General features: G+C 37.5%; 1 protein-coding gene across 1 annotated transcript in view; it reads left to right on the forward strand.

The window, feature by feature from the left end:
* The first annotated feature begins 9,550 nt into the window (after positions 1–9,550).
* The window catches only part of LOC118823467 (hippocalcin-like protein 1), a 48,295-nt gene continuing 42,414 nt past the window's right edge, over positions 9,551–15,431 (forward strand). The window contains exon 1 of the mRNA XM_036593111.1: positions 9,551–9,634. The gene's annotated coding sequence lies outside the window, so the exon portion shown is untranslated. The remainder of the gene's footprint in view (positions 9,635–15,431) is intronic.

Below are 15,431 nucleotides of genomic sequence, written 5' to 3' on the forward strand. Positions count from 1 at the left end.
GCAGGAACAACAGGCAGTCAGCCGTGCTCTAGTGAAATAATACTGAAAAAATGTACTCTTCCTCATCCACAGCTATGTACACTTATTCACACGCTGAAGTGAACAGATTTGCTGTAACAGTATGACAAGCACAGTGAAATGGAAACCAAAAGAGCTTTGTTTCTCTTTTTCCTTGGTTTTGCTGTATTTGACAATACCAATGTCAATGTTTCATGTCAATAAAGCAAACCTTGAACTTGAACTTTGATCTGAATTTTTCAATATCAGTTTGATACCTCATAGTTTCTTAATTTGATTAAGCTTGACTAGTCAAAAGAAATGCCTTGTTGTCTCAATTGCAGAAATCTTTAGCCTTCACTATACTCTTCCTATTAGAGTTTATAATGAACATTTTCTGAGGAGTCTCTTGTGAGCACATGGTTCTGGCAACTGAAGGACAGATCAGTAGATATGACGAAGCAAGAACATAGACACAGCTTATTGGATGACTCAGTTTATTGTGCAACTCTATTGTGTAACTCTGTAAAATCACCTGAGCATAAACCATGTGAGAGCTGTGTAAGTTTGCAGCAGATAATATGCTGAAATTTTTCTCTATATTTACTGTACATGTAAAATACAGTGCAAAAGTCAGAGACCACCCTTCATTTATTTCTATAACTTCCAGTCAAAAGTACAAGTTCATTTTTCAGCGTCAGGAAAAAGCAGAAAACATTACACAAACACCCCAACAATTAAATAAATTAAATAAATCATTTTTTCAGTGTTTAGTGTGTCCACCTTTATTACAGCTTCCACTCTTTTCGGGAGCCTTAGTTTTTCAAAGTAGTGCTGTTTATCTGAAAGGGGCCGTTTTGGTAGTCTACCAGGTCTTGCACGGTTATTAGGAGTCTATTTGTCTCTATAACTTTTTAAAACATTTCTACCTGTGTTTAATCTACTCAGAGATATCTCTTGAAAACAAGACTTTTTCAGACTTTTTCACAGTACTGTATATATACAGAATTATATAATTTATTCTTTAACTTAATAAAGTGAAAGAAATGTAGTGCAATGAAAACTATATATTGTTATTATTTTTATCACAATTAATCAAAAATTTAATTACATTTTATACATGTACAATTATAGAAATAATTATAAAAGCATATAACTATAATATGCAGCAAAATATTTTTTTCTTTTTCCTCCTTTTTTCATTTTTTCCCCTTATTTTTCCACACTGAATTGTTATATTTCTCCTTTTATTATGGCTTTTGCCATTTTTTTCAAGAATGCCTGTAATTCTGAAGACATCTGTATTCATATAATTATCCTTCCATGGTTTTCATCTAACCCTTAAATTAGAAGCATCACCAGATAAATGATGTCCAGCAGCCAGTGTAGGAGCTGTAGGCCGCATTGGGGTAAAACTTGATGGAAAGTGCAGTGAGGTGCAAGGTTAACTAAACAATACCAAGAGATCAGTCTCATTCCCGGGATGTCTACATTCCAGCCAGGACGCCATAGGAAACTAATGCCAGAAATTCTTGTGTGAGACCTCCACACCCTTCCAATCAAACCCACATTAATATCATCTCACAAATCAGGGGGATCTCCAGAACTCCATCTGTAAACATCTGTCTGGTGCAAAAATAGGGTGACATGAATTTGTTTGTCACTGACTAGTTGACTTTTGCTGATCACTTTTCCGAAAACGTGGGACATGGGTTATTGTGTAGAGAGCAAACATTTGTTCTGTGATTGTTTGTGTCATTTTTGTAACCTCACTGTGTTACAGATTCATACCACAGTGGCTTAGTTCCAAACACATCAGCCAGTCTCTGACTGATAAGCTTGGAGCACAAAGGCTGAATCATGCAAAGGAATACTGTGGAATACTAATCTCTTCATTGTCCTACTCAGTGGTGGACAAAGTACACAAATCATGTACTTGAGTTAAAGTAGAGATACCTAAGGTAAAATATTACTCCAGTAAAAGTAGAAGTTCCTCCCTTTAAACATCCACATGAGTAAAAGTACAAAAGTGGTTGCCTTCAAATGTACTTAAGTATCAAAAGTAAAAGTACTAAAAGATTAATTATGACTCTAATGTCCTATTACTGTTTTTGTAACAGGACTCTTGCTTTATCAACTAATTTTAGGTGACAATAGAATATTTTAATCGAATGTCGTTAATTGGTCTGACACTGATGTCTATTAAAATTATCATAAGCACAAAACACTGAAGGCAAACAATTTCCATTAGGAAGAACCAAGTGGCTCTGAAATAACTTTTTGCAAACAAGCAAACTTTCAGTTTATGATTTATTTGCAACTTAGTTCCAAGTTTAAGTTTAATAAAAACGTGCTTTAAACACAGGTTCACAAATGAGTTTTCCTTTACTGCATCTGTAGGTCTCTGTTCATAAACATAAACTATCTGTAGGTCTCTGTTCATAAACATAAACTATCTGTAGGTCTCTGTTCATAAACATAAACTAGCAAAAACAAATTTACTATAAAATGAAATGGTGTTTGTATAAATTCAGAAAAAAAAGAAACATGCCAGTCACAACTGCATATGTGTACATATTTCTATATTGTGGTTAGGTTAGGTCAGTTCTATCATTTATGTTGGAATAGACACTCACAAAATTTTATGCTGCTGCACTGACGTTGAACCGTATACTTGCACTGGGTCGGTATGACCAACAGGTCAAAACTTGTTTGACGCTTCTTTCGTTTTGACATGTTACGTTTTTATACACACATAAGCCAAAATGAACGACAGATTTCGCATAATGTAGTGGAGTAAAAAGTAAGATATTTGACTTTGAAATGTAGTGGAGTGAAATTAAAAAGTCGCCCAAAATGGAAATACTTCAGTAAAGTACAGATACACGAAAAAAAATAATGAATTACATTTACTTAGTTACTGTCCACCACTGGTCCTACTGTACATGCAGATAGGTGAAAAATTAGAGGTAATAGCCTGTACAGTACCTTCTATTCTAGAAAAGTGGACTGCATCAGTCTGTTAAATAATTAACATCCAGCCATGCTCTGTGGCATTTTGAATCAAGATAGCAAGATGACTTTGAAAGAGGGGCCATTATTGGAGCACGGGTGGCAGGAATGTCAGTCACAAAGACTACTCAACTAACTAGTGCTTCAATAGGAACAGTGACTAAAGTAACATCTGCATTTAGATCTATAGGAAAGACACTGTAGTGGAAATTGTAGTGCTTGTACATTGTGCATTAATTTGATATGTCAGGAAAACCAGAAGAGCAACTGTTCCTCAGGTGAGAATGTCAAGGATGTACAGGATGTGATCAGACTGCATCAACAAGAACAGTCTGTCCACAGTTACACAGAGAGAGAGGTTTTGGAGTACGGTTGCAGTGCATAAACCCCTTATTACAAAGGCAAACAATGTAGAGTTTAGTGGTGCAAAAAACACAGGAACTGGTCTACAGAGGTGTGGAAATGTGATCTGGCCAGATGAGTAATCCTTCACCATGTTCTCCAAAAGCGAGTAAATGCATGTGTGGCGTAGGGATGGAATCCTGTGGCTCTGTCATGGTGTGGGGTTTGGGTCCACATGTCCCCTTTGAGGGAAGGCTCACTGCAGATCAATACAACTTTATTTTAACTGACTACCTTTATCCAATGATGGAATGTTTCTCTCCTGATGAGAATGGACTCCCACATCCATAGGATCACTGAATGGTTCGATGAGTGTGAAAAGTATTATATTAAATTTAAATATTCTATGGCCTTTGCGGTCACCATATCTCAACTTAATTGAACATTTATGGGAGATGTGTTAGTCAGCGCTCTCCACCACCACCACCAAAACACCAATTGAGGGAATTTCTTTAGGAAGAATGGTGTTTAACCTCTCTAGTTCCAAAGATGCATTGAAGAGATGTATTGAAGCTGTTCTAGCAGCTTGTGGTAGCCCAAAATCTTGCTAAGATACTTTAGGTTGTTTTTTCCATTCATTTTTCTCTTGTCCGTGCACATATATCATTGTAGCATATACATACATATCTGAATGCAAAATTTGAGAAACTGATTTGGTTTAATGCACATCAGCAAAAGAATGACTGTTAAACCACATTTACAGTAAGTGACTGTGTAGTCTTGGAATTAGAATTAGAATAATAATACCCTGTTTTTCTAAACCAGATAAGAGCATGCTTAACTTTGACTATGTAACATGAAGAGGCAGTGAGAAAAAAGAAAATGAACTTCAGTTTTGTGCCAAGTTTTGGCAAGCCTAGATTAAACTGAGAGCGTTGTAGGAGGACCCTTAGACTGAGACTGAAAATGAGAAGATAGCAGGCAAGGCAATGCAAGTGAGGGATAGCATTCCATAGTGAAGGAGGAGGGGAAAATGTAGAGGAAGAAGGAGTGATGGAGAGAGACTTTGTTGTCATGATCAGATATCCCTCAGCCTCATTTCCCCATCAGACTCCTGGATCAGGTAGATCAAGAGGAAAGGCCCCTTTCATGCACAAACCTGGAGAAAGAAGTAACTGAAAACACAATACAAGTTATTACTGGCAAGGGAAATACAGTAGGATACACTTGTCACCATACATGTGTGTCATAGGACTGAAATAAACAAAAGAAAGTATTTATGGAAGATCAGAATCACACACTGTGGTTGTTTATTACTCCCCAGTGGATGCAAGGGAAGTCCAAGTAGTGGACTGTTTCATAATGGTCCATTCATTGTGAACAATGTAAAGGGCAGCTGGCAAAAAGAAAAAAGACAAAATCATCACAGACAACTGTAATAGCCTCCCCTTTTCCTTCTACTTCACAGTAATGTGACAATGCATTGGTTAAAGTGGTACCACTTCAGCATAGAGTCACATTGTTATGTACTTGTAATGCCCTCATTAAGTCTTATGAAGCCAATAGTTATTAAATAACTGGCTGTCCATTACTAGTCTATTTAGCAATAGTGAGGGGAATTATCGTTTCGTCCATTAATATGGATACATATAAATAAGCAAAGCATATGCAGACCCTAGAAGAAGTGATCCAATTAATTAGCATTTATTGTCTTGATAGGGCATTAGAAGGGCATTGTAATGTCCTCTTACACTGAAGTGTTACTGTGAAACATAATATAAACATGCAACCCTGCCAACTGCATCTTCAGAACCATGGGAACAACTTAAATATGGCATTTTCTGCAATTTTTAGTGCACAATTTCTATTTATTTGCTGAGTTGGACATATTGGGAAATAAATAAAACATAAAATATTAAATGTTCCTTAACTACATTATATGTTTTATTTTTTCCATGTGCTAAAGTTTGGGCACCCAAACATTTGGGCATCCAAGTTTGGGCTCCTAGCCTTTTGCATTAGACCTACAGTCATTTACATTTACATTTACAGCATTTAGCAGACGCTCTTATCCAGAGCGACTTACAAAAAATGCTTTGTCTATCCAGAGAAAGTATCTTTGCTAGTTACCAATAGGTTAGAGAGAAAGCCAGTCCTGAGCTCAGATACTGCTAGAATCAGAAAGTCGTCTGCAAAAGGCTGGGTGCCCAAACTTGAACTATACAACCAACTAGAATTCGGACATACCCTGAACTGTATTGTTTCCTATTAAGAGGGTTTGAGTGAAACATGTTTTGGGAAGAGGTGCCTTTAAGGGTGCCCTTTACTTCAAGTGTCTCTTCTTGCAAACTAAGGTTTAGGCATGCATGTTCACTTGTTTGCATTTTGTCAGTGCCCTGCTGTAGAATCTGGCCTGAGAGCTTCGTGCCTGCTATCGCTTTGAGAAGCATCTTGAAACATCTATTAGAGCTTGGTTTATTATGCATATTTGATGTTTGCAAGCAGTTTATAAATGATCATTAGATTAAATTTAAATTCATATATTTTACTAGTTGAACCTTATGAGTTGTAAAGATGCCAGATGTTTTCAGCATACATGCTACACTGTGGGCTCGACTGATGTGATTTTGCTGAACATTTGGAGGGAGATCCTTTGTCCAGGGCCCACTTTTATCCAGGAAAAGTGTTCACATGTCATCATTAGACCATGTCGCCCCCGGGCCCTCCTCCTCAACTCATGGTTTTATGGTGAAAATGCGCACACCAGCCTGGCTCGATCAAAAGGGAAAGGATCTCCACATCCTTGCTGGTCTCCATTAACAAGCCCTGGAAATGGGCGCTGGATTTATTGGTCACTTTATGGAATGGAGTTAGGCTGCTGGTTGAGCCTCGCAGGCCCTTGAGCAACATGCATAAAATGCCCTCACAGCCTGAGTTATAGCACAGACCTTTTAACAGGCTATCATGTTGCAAAAAAGGCATGTGAAGCAATAATCACTTTTGGACTTTTTTCTGTTTTCGGGGGACGACACATCAGCACTGTTGTTTCTCTCTTTCTTCATTTTTCTGATTCTCAGGCTTTTACACTGTTAGTTTGAAAGTGCCGAGATATGGAAGGGTGAATTTAAGGTCATCAGTATTTTGAAATGAAGATTTATGACTTTTCTCCCATTTTAGGGTCATTCATGTCATTGTTGTGTAACTGTTCCTAGTTGTTACATATTCAGTGAAGTTTTAAATCTGTTCTGTGAAAAAAGAAAATATTCCGAAGTCGCAATGACATTTCCAGGAAGCGCGAATTCATTTTCATCCTTGCTCATCCCACCACTGAACCCTTGTCATCATTCTTTTTCTTTCTGATCTCTTCCTCTTATCATTCCTCCTCACACAACGTCCATTCACTCACAGCAGGATTAATGACTTGCTTTTCTTGTGTGATAAACAAACAGGCTTTTTCAACACATAATTAATGCTGCCATGCGTTGCTTTAATGGCAGAGGGAGCCATGCTTTAAAGCAGGTTGTTCTGGGCACCAGATGGTTGGGCTGAAGGGTCAAAAAGAGAAATATCAAAGGCCCCGGGCTGTAATTTATTGTGCGGGCTGTGATCTCGCACTGCTCCCTGAGCGGAATTTCACTGGTGTTTGGCAATTCCCTTACTTATTCCATATGGAGGCCTCTACTCACTGTCTCATCTAGCCTGCTGAAGATGGCTGATCCTTACCACATCCCCAACTCTGTATTAATCTGCTAGGTCTGCAAACGTCTTGACGTGGTCTGCATCTGCCTTTGTGTGCTCATGCATGTGTGCTTGTGTATGAGTCTGTCTGAAAGGAAATATCATCGAGGCTTTGCTTCATCTCTTGCGGTTGCAAATGTTTTGCCATTCAAATCGAGTGAACTGGAAAATAAAAGAGTGCCTTTACCTCCAGGGTTGACAGAGAGTACACTAAACGGCTCATTTTCTGTAGACCTAATAGAGATCGGCTTGCATAAATCAAGACTTGAAGAGAGGCAGCACAGAGCTGGTTCAAGTGGGGCACCTCATTGGAACAGTAGCTCATTTAATGTAAGTGATCACAATTGTGATTGAACTTTTATTTTGAGTTTGTAAAAGAGCTGGTAATGTTTTTTTTTTTTTTACTAAAACCAGCCTCTAATTTAAACGAATTTGTGAGAGAATGATTGACACGTCTCTCAGCCAATCATAGTCATTTCGAAGCATGATTTCCTCAGGCAAGTGGAGGAAAAGCTCAGACAAAACTCTTCATAACAAACTAGCAGTGAGAACAGCACTAGCAGGAAATTAGTCAGGCAATTTAGATGAGGTGGTGCTAAAAAATGGTGGAAAGGTGTTACTGAGGAATGTGTAATGCATGACACACTGTATCATCATCATCTAGAACATGACACTGTTTTTATTTCTGAAAAGCTGAACAAGTTTTGGATTAAGCTCTGTGGAAGAGCAAACTCACAACTTAGGGGGGAAACTATTAATAAAAAACATTAAAAACAATTTGCTAACTAGTTAGCTTTTCCTAACTTATCACATTATCCCTCACCTGCGTTGCTGAGTTAACTTAGCTGCTGACAGTTAGCTTGATATAATATCCAGATTAAACAGGACTGTACAGCACTCACATTTCTGACTCAAACATTGTGTGTAAAGATAAATATTAATACACTCATACACGACATTCTTTGTTTCATTCAAGTTTGCTGAAAGCCCTCTTGTAAAGGACAATGCGTCCTCCACAGCATCTAACATTGCTCTGACTAGGATGAGCTAATACTAAACATTCATATTTTGTCAGTCTACATGGCTTACATTCATATTTTGTGAGTTTTCAAATGTGTGTATGTTCTGAATATCTTGTAAAACCAGTTCATTTGAAAATGAAGGGAAAAGGAATAAAAAATGTTTCAATTATATTCTGTGATCTTGTAAATGTCCCATTATGCCTCTGAACTTTTAATCTGTTAGCTACAAAAGCTACCAGGCAGCATGAACTAAAGATTTGACAGATGTATCAAAAGTAACTAAGAAAGGCAGGACTTCCTCAGAATTGATAAACAGTCAATGGGTCACATGATCAGAGCTGTTTATTTGAGGTATGCACCCAAGAAAGACGATGTCTGCATCGGAGTTCCACAAAAGGAAGGATAGGAAAATGTACAAAAGGCAGTTACAGTTGCCATATTTGGTACACATAATCTTTAAACAGTCATATTATTGATATCTGGTAAGACTGAACTACTATATTTCTTTCATGTTCACAGAAGATGCAGCTTGGCTTTGTATGTGTGTGTAATTGGGTCTAACTGATTATCTGATGCAACTTTTAGGTCTTCCCACTAGTCATTTTGTGACCAAGAATGTTACATTTTCACAAACCTTTCCAAAACATTTTCTGAAAAGGCACATAGTTTGTGTCATGGGGCTGTCCAAGGGGTAAAATTCATATACTTGCATAGCCAAGAGCATTTTGGCATTTAATGGGTTATGATTTTACCAAAAATATAGGCAAAAGGTAAAACTAGCTGAGACCTTCCATGGTTTATAAACTTACAGACAAAAAAGAGGGGGGGGGGAGGGGGAATGAGAGAGAGAGAGAAAGAAAGAAAGAAAGAAAGACGTCTGGAGCTACAATGTTATTTCCAAGGCAATGTGCCTTGCAGGGATACCACACCTGTCAGCTATCATGCTATGAGGCTGAGCAGATGAAAGTCTGTCACAAACACAGTGCCTTTGTTCTGAAGATATGAACAAAGCACAGGGCATTGTCAAACATACAATTTTGTGGTCGTGCCTTGCGCAAAATTTAGATTGGCTCAAAGTCATTTCCGCAATCCCACACATCTCTCGCCTCTTTCTAGGTCCTCGCTTTGTTTTGGTCATTAGACAGAGCGAAATTCAGCTTGTGGTGACCAGTCTCCAGCATTGTTGTGCCATTTTAGACCAAAGTAATAACTTCCTCGTAGACAAGCTGCTCTGCTGAAGTGATGAAGTAACTGATCTGATATTGGACATTGCCATATTCCTCTCTCAACCTGTCTATGTTCTCAAAAGCCACATATGCAGTGCTGCACTGTAAACGTGGACTGTATAGTGGTGATGTAAAGGGGAGGTGGAGTGTGCTAGAGAGGAAGCAGCAGGCTTTAATAGCAGGTTTACACACAGTCAGGAGCATCCTGTTTACTCCAGCAATGCACAGTGGCGCTGCAGAAAAGTGCATATAGTGGAAAATAAGCAGGCATATCAGTGGGTGGACCAAGGCCTTAAGGTGGGTACTCCCTGATTTACATTATAATGTTCTGGGTTCTTTTCTTTTTGAACATGCATCTGTATATAAGATATATAATAAAGCAAATATATATGATATATATGATATCTGAGCAAGGTATTATGTATATAATGTATATAAAGAAGGTAGCTCTCTATATATGAGGTATATCATGGAGGAAGCTGTATATGATACATATGAAGAAAGTAATTGTATATGTGGTATATGAGGAAGATAACTGGATATGAGGTATATGAGCAAGGCAACTGTATATGAGGTATATGAGGAAGGTAATTGTTTATGAGGTATATGGAGAAGGTAATTGTATATGAGTTATACAGAGAAGGTAACTGTATATGAGGTATATGAAGAAGGTAATTGTATAGGATCTGTATGAAGCAGGTGAATGTATATGAGGTATATAGAGACGGTAAATGTATATATATAGTATATGAAGAAAGTAATTCTATGCAAAGAACATGAAGAATGTGTTTGGTTAGACAAACCTGTGATATTGTAACTATTTCACCACAACCGCATATACAAATACAGATTCCCATGATGACTTGATCTTGCTGTGGTAAGATTAGAATAAACAGACTGTCAAACACAGATAGTCCAGTGTGGTCATGGTTTAATTGGGCTCTGTGACATGGAAAAAATACTGGTATTGCGATTATATTGCAATATCGGCGATTTGCACTGGTGAGACATTAAAACAACATGGCTAATGATGAACCTCCTTATTTTTTACTACAATAAGGTACTGTTGTTGGATAACATCAGTGCCTTGACTCATCAAAACACCCACAGAAACATGCAGCTGGAAATCCCGAGGTTGCTCAAGATGCTCACAGCACTGTGATTAGTTAAGAGTAAGGGTTTCCAAATTTTGTGTCAGATACGGGCTTTTAACTCAAAATATTTAACTGAAATAACCCACTAGTATTTTAAATGGGCTAACATTAAATGATGAAGAGTAGGCTAATGTTTCTTAATGAAATAATTCCAAGTCCAGGTTTGCAGGTTTATCTTCCAGATGTCTTTTCAAGAAAGCTGGCTTTACCTTCGTTCATCATACTTTAGAAAGCTGCTCCAAGCATAGCACTGACTCAAAAGTACTATTATTGATTTTAGCCATGAAAAATGATTCAGCTAACTACATATTAAATATAATCTACACAAAACGGTCAATGGTTACAATGTCTATCACAAAAACATGATCTATTCTGTAATTATTGAGTGTGTCATTATGGGTTGGAAATATTAACTTCTGTCTGTTTTCCTTGTAAAAAATTATATGTACTTAAAAAAAAATGAAATTTCATTTGACAGTGATATTACCATCACAGTCTCAGAACCCTCTGCAATGTCACCCCAAACCCCTAGGGATTTGCAAACTCCTGGATGGAAAACCCTGAGTTAGGGGGCTCATTTGCGTATTTCATCATTTGGTAATTAGTATTGCAAAGGCAAATCTTGCAATAATGATTAAAAAATGTTGTGGCTTTCAAAAGCTTTTTCAATACTTTATTTAGCCATAACTAGAGTGAATTAATCATTTTCCAGAGCACCTTTATTGGTGTGTTGTACATCATAACATACATCATATTTAAGTTTGTTCCCTGTAGATGGTGTGTAAACTTGTTTTCACTTAGAAAATTAACAAAACATGTCACTTGACCATGCTGTTGAAACTTTTACATTTAAATGTATTTATTATTTAGAAGTCTAACTTTTCAAATAGTCAATATAACTACATTTAGGTTAATGTTAGATGCTGGTGGGTGCAGTGGTGTGAGAGCATCAGCTTGTTTGAAAGAAAACAATAGTGAGTAACCAAACGAGCAAATTATACTGTCCTTTTTTGGTTCATTCAAAGTACTCATTGTATGCAGTGCTCGTACCATAGACCTGAGCAGATTATTTTCTGCTCTGCTCATTCATCACTGAAGTTCTTTGTTGTGAATGCAATCCTGATATGTCAAGGATGTTTTCACTGCAGAGATGAAAACATAAACCCACAGAGACTGATTTATTACACAGAATCTGTGAAGTGAAAGGGAGGGATGTGGCACCAGCAGAGTCAGATTGAGCTTCATCACAAATACAGAGCAGGTTAGAGAAAGGGGACTAGAGACACGATGCCGCCTTCAAAGGCAGAGAATGACTGGAATGTATGTGTGTATAGTGTGTGTGTGTGTGTATGTGTGTGTATAGCTTTGCGGCGCCATGTCCTGTCCTCAAGCTTTCAAGCACTGCCAACACTGGAGCAGAGCTGAAAGTGGAATGTAGGAGCCCAGAATAACATTTCTCCAAAACTACACACACACACACACACACACACACACACACACACACACACACACACACACACACGCACAAGAGCAAGAGCATTAACCTCTTCAATTTGAAGGACCTGTCTATGGACCCACACTTCAATTCACTCACTGTCATAGCTACATAACGTCTACAGTACTGTACAAAACTAAGAGACCACCCTCCATTTATTTGATTTCCAGTCAAAATGGCCCTTAAGTACATATTAATAATATTAATTTTTCAGTGTCAAGAAAAAACAACTAAATATAACACTTTGCCTTTATTACAGTTATCATTCTTTTCAGGAGAAAATCTGCAGGGATATTTTCCACATCTCCAAAGTTCAGTCTTAGAAGTTGGTTACATGTTCAGCAATCCAAATAATCCCACATTCAGTGATGGTGAGGTCTGGGCTCTGGGGTCTGGGCTCTGGGGTGGTCAGTCCATTGTTTTGATAACACCAGCAGTTACTTTGATTTGCAAATTTTCTTCTTTTTTGTCTATTTTATGCCAGTTGGACAGAAACACCTGTGGATTTTTCAGATCTAAAGCAAGAGTGGAGCTTGATCTTCTTTCACCTCTCAGAAACGAAAGCCTTTGGTGATCTATCAGCTCTTGCATGGAGTCCCAATTTTAATGCAGTTTTGGAAAGTCCTGTTTATTCTCATTATTATTTTTCACTTATTTTCCTTATGCATGCGATATTATAATATATATCTAATCACCATACAAACACCTTCTAAAAATGATTAACTTGTACATAATGGTTGTTTTGACTTTGCACATTTGAGACATGACTTTGGTCTAAATAATTTACAGTAGTTACTAATAATAAGCCTCAAAACTAGTATCTGAATAATGAGCCTAGGACTTGAGGTCTTAAGCATCCTGCAATAGATAAAAATGACACTTATGAAGATACAGTGCAGAGGTGCCCCATTCTGGCGCTTGTTTGAAATATTCTATTTGTGATAATGAAAATGACATTGCTTAAATGTGGACAAGATGATTGGTTAGATGTGCTTCCTGAATTTAACACTACTTGAAAGTCTGAATGTCCAAAACTATCCAGACATTCTTCTGATTGGTGAATTCAGCTACTTTAAGGTGCACACATTGCTGAAACAGGTGTTCAACTATCACACACACAGCTTATATAATCTCCATAGCAAAGCATTGTCTATAGAATCGGTCTCTCTGGAGCAGCCACACATGAGCCAAAGGTCACCATGTCCATTGCTAAGCATCAGCTAGAGGGGTGTAAAGCCCCCAGCACTGGGCTTGGATTAGTGGAGCTGTGTTCTCTGGAGTGATGGAGCTCCATCCAGTACCATCAGGATGAGCTGAAGTGATCCAGAACTGATCATCCAGCATCAGTAGCTGACCTCACTTATGCTCAATCATCACAATCCTCACAGCAATGTTCCAGCGTTTACTGAACAAGTGTCTACAAGTCTTTGGATAAATAGTCTACTATTGTTATTGGTAGAGTGCAAAGTATAGATAACCAAATCTTCTGGGATTCAGCAGCAGTTGCTGAGTCACTTGTAGCTGATATTATATGATATTAAAGGTTCTAAATTGAAGTAAGGAGTGACTGATCACCTAGAACTCAGGAAAGTAGGTAGAACAGTACAGTGCAGTCTGTAAGTAATTGTACAGTGTCACAGTTTTTGTTGTTTTGGCTCTGTAGACCTGCAGATTGGATTTGAAATGAAGGGTTGCTGAACAACACTGCATCACTAGAGGAGACACTGTGTCTGGTGAGGTTTATGAGCCACAGACTTCAGGCTGCCACTGACTGCAAAGGAGTCGTAACCAAGTACTGAACATGACATTTGAAAATGGGCTAATTGGTTCAAATATTTATCATCATCGTGATAAGAAAACATTGACTCTGAAACAGCTGCTTTGTAGGAGAGATTATGAGATTGAGATAATAAGAGAGAAATAAATCCCAGAAATATCAGTAATTGTTTGTTTGTTCATTGTATTTCAACAGCTTACAACAGTCTCTATTTTATGGACCATTCAACCGAAGTAGTTCAAACTGTTATCCCACAGTAAAAAATAAAATAAAATAAAATAAAAGAGAAGAAAAATCATGCTTTGATATATTTAATCGCAAGGCATTAATTGAGATAGTCATAAGTTAAATATATACAAAATCATCATTTATAAGGTACTTATTGGGAGGTGTCAGTCCCAAACCTTAACCCATACATTTTAACTTGTAAAGGTAACAAATACTAAACATAATAAATAATGATAAAATTGATTATATTAATAATAATGGTTTTTTTTTACATTTTTAATCCTTTTGACTTCCATTAAAGTGAAGTTGATAGAGTCAGGTTCATCATTAGCTACATTTTTATATAAAACGTTTATTCAAAAACTGCTGTCCGAAGTTTTCATGTCACTACCGAAACGCTAAGCGTTTTACTTCTGTGGGCAGAGCCTTATTTTAGCCACCCCTCTGCATTTTAGAGCAGGAAGTGGGACTGTACCCCTGTCCCTCATGGCCACATGGTGAGCAGTTAGATCCCATTGTTTTGAAGTAAATGTGCCCCAAAGTCTGAAAATCAGTGTGTAACATCAAGAATTGTCACTACTGAAACATATGTTTTCTGCAAATTAAACGTTTTTGTGTTTTAATGAAAAATATTATGAAGTTATTTTGTACAAGTGTTCAAAACTGTGTTTGCGCTGGCTGGTGTTTTTGAGTTCTGCTCAAAATTAGCTAAAAGTGTCACTACTGAAACAATCATTACTGAAACATTTGATCAAGTTTTAAAAGTCTTATAATTGTTTTGGTAGTGACAAAATGGAGCGTTGAATCATTTAGCAAAATAAACATAGTTAATGTATAGGGTTACTCAAAGCAAAAGGATTTCATACTAAAGTCTAAGTGGGTTAAAAGTGTCAAATGTGTTTTGAACTCTGGCTCTGAACCAATTCCTGATGTCACTGTATGGATCATTCCTGATTTACATAATAAAGATGCGCCTTAGTCAGTGCTATTGTTTTCTCTGTACCTACCAAAGAACAATGGTTGACAATTAGCCAAAGGTGAACTGGCACATTTACAACAATGTAAAGTAAAATAAAGCAAAGTAATCGGACTGGTTTTCTCAGAGCCTTCCATGTCTTAAGTGTGGTCAGCATCAATAAGGTCACTCGCCCAGACTATAGGACTATAACAAGCATAGACATTGTCAGAACAATACATTGCACAGTAACTGTGTAAAGGAAACATTATTTGGGTGTATCCAATGTGTTTTCTCCAGCACTTCATATTGTGTGAGTTTGCCATGCTAATCATGTGTCAGAGCTTTAAATGAATGGCTGTTGGAAAAGTAAGCTGGGTTGCTGAGGGCAGTCTGTCCAGCTCAGACTGTTACCCGTTGAATTTCACAAGTTCATGGGGTCTGGACAGAGTGACTATAATGGCACCTTCAGACAGGCTAGAAAG

This window comes from Colossoma macropomum, unplaced genomic scaffold (assembly GCF_904425465.1).
Source record: "Colossoma macropomum unplaced genomic scaffold, Colossoma_macropomum, whole genome shotgun sequence".
Lineage (NCBI taxonomy): Eukaryota > Metazoa > Chordata > Actinopteri > Characiformes > Serrasalmidae > Colossoma > Colossoma macropomum.